The sequence below is a fragment of the Delphinapterus leucas genome, chromosome 7, assembly GCF_059928025.1.
Source record: "Delphinapterus leucas isolate spDelLeu-1000000601 "Yukka" chromosome 7, BTC_Dleu_Yukka2, whole genome shotgun sequence".
Taxonomy (NCBI): Eukaryota; Metazoa; Chordata; class Mammalia; order Artiodactyla; family Monodontidae; genus Delphinapterus; species Delphinapterus leucas.
In genome coordinates, this window is record NC_143135.1 from 86,637,833 (window position 1) to 86,644,678 (window position 6,846).

Consider the following 6,846-nt stretch of genomic DNA (forward strand, 5'->3'; position numbering starts at 1 on the left):
GGAAAATAGCTTCCAGTTTTCTGTTGGTGAGAGATGAGTAATTGCCTGGCTATATGGAATGGATGGGGGATGTAGACCTGGGTTCCTAGCTGCTTAAGTTAATTCTTTTATTTTGTCTTACCCAACTATTGCCTCCAATTCCTAAGGTTTTCATAAATTTGGTTTCCTTACTCCACTGCTGAGTCAATAACCATGCAGCCTTTTTCTTTTGTTATTTTGTTGCTGTTTTTTGTTTTGTTTTCTTCCTTTGTTGTGGAATTTTGCAATTTAAAAAAATTTCTTACTTTCATTTTGGTGAGGCTTCCAGGATGAAGCAGAATAAATGCTGTCTACCAAGTTAATCTTAAAGTAAGAGTTTGCCAATCCAAAAGCTTAAACATGGTTTCACGAGATACACAACAAAAAGAAATGGGTAGCAAGGGATTTACATACACTCCACTGGAGAGTGAATCTATGGTTTGAAAGTTGATCAGTGGCAACTGCCAAGAAATGTTTTGTATACATCTCAGTAATCCCAATGCATTAATGAGTGGCTACTACTAAGACTTTTTATTACTACTAAGATTTTTCTTTTCTGGTATTAGAGGGGGTCACTGCACTATGATTCCAGACACAATGGGACCTAACACAGGACAACAGAGACAAGGTTATTCTTGAGCATAAGATGAGAGAGAATGGTAGAATATAATGGATTTCTTCAAGGCTGAAAAACTATACAATGAATTCATCAAAAATTTTCTCTTCTTTTTCTAAGCATAGTGAGCCAAATGGTCAAATCCCTGAATATCAGTGAAAACTCAGCTTGAATACAGGTCATCAGAACATCAATAAGACAATGTTCCTAAGGACTTTCTGAACTCGTGGATTCTTTGTGCAATCAAAACCTTCCATTGTATCTAAAGCATTAAAAATTTGAAAACTGCTGAATAAATTATTTCATTCTTCAATTCCTGAACCTCTGCAAAATTAGGTCCTCAGTCTTTCTATATCCTTTGTTTCAAATACTTTGTTTTTAATCTAAATAGTACATAAAAGCTAAAAGACCTTAAAAGCTAACAGATATATTTTCTTTGCGCCTTAAGGATTCTTTGTTTCAGCCCATAAATCATATGTGAAACAAAGCAGTTTCTTGAATATTAAAAGATAGACACCATGAATAAGCCTAAAGTTCAAGTATAAACTCTTTGTCCAATCATCCATTGTGGCCAGAAAGACTTGAGGCTGAGCCCTCTCAACTCACCCCACTACATGGAGGAGCTCTCCCAACTCAATGTAGAGGCTTAAGTTGGCTAAAAGGAGGTGGCCTCAGACATGGAGTGGAACAACTTCTGATCTCTGGTTGTTCAAGTGCTCGGTTATAGTTTTGGGAAAACAACTCCTTCTTGGAGCTGTTCATTCTTTCTGGCCTTCTCCCATTCCTGGGGCCTCAGGTGACACAGTCCTTAAGGCTTAGGGGACTTTTGGGAGGACCTCACTGAGGTGTACTGCCCTAGGAAGGCTGCTCATGGCCTGTGGCAGGCAGCTTTTCACCTGTAGCATAGACAAGGCCGAGATGGCAAGATTACCTCATATTAGCTTGTGTAATAACTAGCTCTGCCTTTTTCAAGGTAACACATTTCCCAAGTCTGATGTGGCATAAATAAACCTGATTTCTTAAAGCCCAATTTCAGAAGTAAAGACAGAATGAAATAAAATGCAGGGTGCAATTCTTCATGAAAACATGGGGACAGGAATAGAGAAAAGAGCAATAAGGAAAATCCCTGCTCTTCCTTTTAATCATTTGATCCTCTTCTGCCTGAATCTTTTACCAGAGCTACTTTGATAGCAATGCAATTGATAGATTCAAATTTTATTCTTACTCTCCATCTTTCAGCAGAGATGATGGCAAGCCAAGTTTGTCCAAAAACAGGTGGAAAAGATTGTGGGGAGGAAAAGAGAAATTTGAGGTCTAAATTCCCAACTCCTGTGTGATTGCTTCATAATGTTTGTGTAATTTTATGCCAAGAGCCCAGATGGGGGTGTGGGACACACTTTAAGGGTGTACTGGACTTGTTCTTAATAATACTTTTCTTCTTGGCATGGACAATCTAAAAAACAGAGAATGTTTTGGCTAATTAAATGTATCAACACGTCTCCAGGAAGTGGAAGGTAAATCAGTACCTTCTGTGATTGTAGGAGGGAAAGAATCCATCTGGAAGGAGCAGAGCAACTGAGAGGCCCCACCCTTTTGTAATGGGCTGGCAGATTCCAGAAGAGCTCATTCTGTGAGTTGGGAAGGCATCCAGCAGCAATGATGGGTGGTTTCAAACAGGCTTACTCTAATATGCAGACCCAATGAGCCAAAGAGAAAGGCCCATATCAGGTAGTTGCATCCCACCCCTGTTATGAATCAGCTACAGTCTCTACTTCATAGCATCTGCCATGTGGGCTTTAGATCCAGGTAGCAACTACATGCTGGGCAGCTGCAGAGATTAAATAATTGTTGCCCTTGACTCAGAGAGGCCATATTACTTTATGGTTTTAGATGGCAGTGTTTTAGACTATAGTGAAAACCCATTCAAAATGGAGGTTGAGCTCAAATACTCTGTCTTGTGAATCTGATATTTTCCTCTCTCTCTCTTTCAAGAAGCAGCACAGAATTAAGTCAGTGAGAAGCCAAATGGAGTTGCTGCTCTACTAAATCAGATTTAAATGGAATTTATTGGCTTTATCAACATCTCAGAGATTCCTGGAAACTTGATGTGACTATTCACATCCTTGAGGAACAACCTGGACCGGAGGTGGGGCTGTTTGGCAAGTGGGTGAATTAGAAGAGCAGCACTATGTGCAGAAGAAAAGTCACATTCTCCCTTTGAATGGAGAACCACTGGGAAAGAGAAGGAAAAGGCCAAAAGAGGGTGGAAACAAACCACTATTGTTGGCAACATCCCTTGGTGTCCAGGGAAAATTGAAACTTGGGGACCAGAGAAAAGGGAGACTGTAGGACAGAGTCAGGAAGGAGGACTCTGCTCAGCACTCTGGCATACTAAAAGGAGAACAGCTACAGAGGCTGGCATCACGCTGACCTATTTTCATATCCAAGCTCAGTCATTTCTTATTCATTCATGACCTTTGTCACATAAAGTAAATTAGTTTTTCTCAGGAACAAAATGAGTGTTATAATAAAACTTAATCTTAGAAGGTATTTGTGAGGATAAAAGGAAATAATGTTTTTAAGGTGTTTGTCACTTGCCCAGCCCTCAATAGGTCACTGGTGGTGGTGGTGGTGTCATAGGCGCTGGGAAGAAAAGCATCTCTCTTGTCAAGGCCATTTTAACTCTCTTCTCAAGGGAGGTAGAAGGTCCCAGAGTATAGTGGCGGTTACTCTAGGCCATCAGTCTCTCTGGCATTGCACATATTCATGACAAAACCAAACAAACAAAACTAAACAGCTTGAACTAGAAAAAGGTAGAAGAGGCAATTTATTTTAAGGATCTTAGAATGTTTCAGGAAAATTCAAAGAGAAATGCAGCTGGGTCTCAGTAATAACTGGAATCAGAAGGCAGGGACCCAATTGCTTTGCTTTGCTGAGCAGGATTCTCTTTTTCTGTTCCCAAGGCAGAACAGAGCTAAGCTTGCTCTCAGAAAGTCAACGGGAGTTGCTACTAGAGCCTGAACTGTGTCCTTAAACTTTTATTCTAAGTTTGTTTCATTGCCTCTTTTGCTGAGGTCATCACTGTGGAGCCGTGTAACAGTGGAATCCAAGCAGCAGAAGATATTTTTGGGTATACAGTTTACAGTCTAGGTACGTAGAACCAGACTAACTTATCTTTGTGAGATCCAGTTACAAACCATTTAGGAAAGGCAGTAATTGCCAAGTTTGGGCAAGGTAGCCACCCCTAGACAACAACCATGTCTGTGATGGGCACAGCTTGGATCAGGTGCCCAGGCTTGGACCAGCGACCATGGCCATGAGGGCTGAATCAGGCCAGATTAATACTGTGGCTCCCATGGTAACCATGCAAATGGGGATGGAGGGGACAGTTCTGAGAAGAAGTGGAATTCTTGGCAGACAGGGTTTAGGAGGACCCAGCCCAGAGCTGGAAGGGAGACATGATGGAATCAGATCCCTGTTTCCATATCCTTGGATTCCTTGGGACTATCATGTTCTAACCTGATTTTTCCAGAGTGGTGAAATGAACTATGTCATCAGGATGAATTTGGAGTTCTTGTCACTTTGGAAAAGAGGTGAGGGGTTGAAGAAACCTGGGGGGAAAAAACTTTGCCCTATTTTTCTAAAATGAGTCTTTTGGAGTCTTCTGGCCCAATAGAAACAATTCAGGATTTACTTGACCTCTATTTATTGATAAAATATAGAAGTTAAGATATGGGTTTGAGTCTTGGCTGTGCTACATAGTAACTGTATGACCCAGGGTAGTTTACTAAACCTTGGTTCCTTCATGTATAAAATGAGGATAAAAATGAACCATCCATCTAGTGTTGTGAGAAAATATGTATAGCATGCTTAGTACAGTGTACATGACACAGCACTCAGGAAACATTAGTTATTATTGTTTATACCTCTTAAACAAGTTTTCATTCAACAGACTCATAATATACAACCTAAAATAATAGCTATTAGTGCATTTCTCCTCCTTCAGAAATTATAAACTCTATGGGGTCAGGGATCATTTCTTACTTGTCTTTGTATCACAGGCCCTTTACAGTACTCCCACAGCAGAAGATTACTAAATATTGACCAAATCAATGATGAGTGAATGATGACTGGGCTGGGTGGCCCTATGTGTATTTTCCACTGTCTCTTGGGGGCTCTGCAAACAGGCAGCATCCTATGGTAATATAACTGGGACATACATTGTGAGCTGACATCTTTCACAATTGCAGATGGATTAGTTCCACTAATTTGTTCATTCATTTAACAAATATTTATTGAATGTTTACTAATATTCCAGATATGAGTCAATTTCTGTCTATATATAGAACAAACTCCTGCTGCCATGGAATTTACATGAAATACCATATGCTGGTGCAGGATTTTCATGCCCTCATGTGCAAACTCTTATCCCTGGATGATAGCTTCCGTTTAATTCTCTGTCTGCTTCACTTGCTGGTGACCTCCTTGAGGACAAGAGTCATATATTTTATCTGTCTGCCTAGCTCAGTGATTTTTACATAACAGGGTTCAATAAATGATGAACAAATGAATGAATACATGAATGAATGATTTCCTGGAATCATTCCCTAGAGAACCCTGACAACCTTCGCATATATTTATTCCTTGCTGAATTCCCAGATCCTTTGAGTAAGACAGAAAAAGCAGTGAGCTTTACAGGTTGGGCCCTTTGAGCCTTCCAAGTCCTGCCTGAACAACTTGAGTGATAGAAATGCCCATGGTCCCTGAAGCAAACATAACAAAACAAAGCAAAACCCAACAATGAGAATGAAATTTAATTTTAAGAAAATGCCTCTTGCTCTAATCTTTCAATATTCTCTCTACTTAGAGAAGAGATACACCTTCTTTCTCCCAACCTTAGGTCTTTGCCTCTGAGCTCAAACTTATATTATTAATCATTTGAAACAATTGTTTCCATGGAGATAGCCTAGCAATTTCCCAGAGTAGAACAGCAGCTATGGAAACTTTTGCACACTTGCATCAGAGACACGACTGCTTTGTCAAATACCATGTTTTAAAGATGATTTTAAGCAGAGTTTTAAAACCAAGCTGTGAAATAAGATAAATTGATTTATTTTTAAATTCAATTTAAAAGAAATGCTGATCTGGATAACCAATGGCTTACCCTTACCCCTCCAAGAAAATAATAGACAATAGGAATTGGGTCATTAAAAAACTAACTTGTAAATAAAACATGTTGTTTTATTAGGATTTTTATGGAGTTCATGCTCACTATGAAAACTTTGGAAAACACACAGGAAGAAGAAAATTTAGGTTTCTGTTCAAGATGGCAGATTCAGCACTCATAGCCTATCTCTCTTATCCCCAAGTGCCCCAGACAATTGAAGAAAGTAGTATTTACAGCTACCATCATTCTGTCTCCATACCTGAGGTCCAAAGTTATCAGAGGTGTCTTATGGAATTTAATATTGAATAAGCCATATCACTGATAGACACTGCATTTTAAAATTATTGATCCATGAAAGTTAAGTATATTTAGTATCTACTTCATTAACAGTTTCCTTTTCCTCTGATTTCAGGAAAAACAAAACAAAATAAAATGCCTTATTTTTCTAAAGCCAGGAGCAACTGCATAAGACTGCCACCAAGTGATATTTTCATCATTTGTGATTTATTTATTTAGCAAACATTTATATAGCCAGGTATCATTCTAAGTGCTTTGGAAATATTAATTCATTTAATTTTTGTAACAACCTTATAAGGTTTGTACTATTGTCTGCATTTTGTAGATGAAGAAACGGGTCATTAAGAGATTGAGTAAATAGGAGAGCTAGTAAGTGGGTACATTTATGACACATTTATACTGTTCGGATAGTTGCTATTCTCTTCTCATCCTGAAAAACTGCTCCAGGTACAATTCTTGCCCATTCCCTTCTCACCACCACTCTTTCTACTCCTCTGTCCTATCCCAAGGACATACAACTATTATCTGAAACACTTTTTAATAAAAGTTTGAAATTATTACTTGTCTATATTTTATCTTCAAATGCTTTGGCATCTAAAGACAAGCACGTTATCATTTATGTCGTAGGCAGTTTAAGCTTCAGCTCTAGGAATAATCAGTTGATTGATTTGAAGATCACACTGCAGGAGTAGTCTGCTAGTTGTGTATCAAGGGCCACACTCAAGCTAAGACAACTGCATTGGATCTT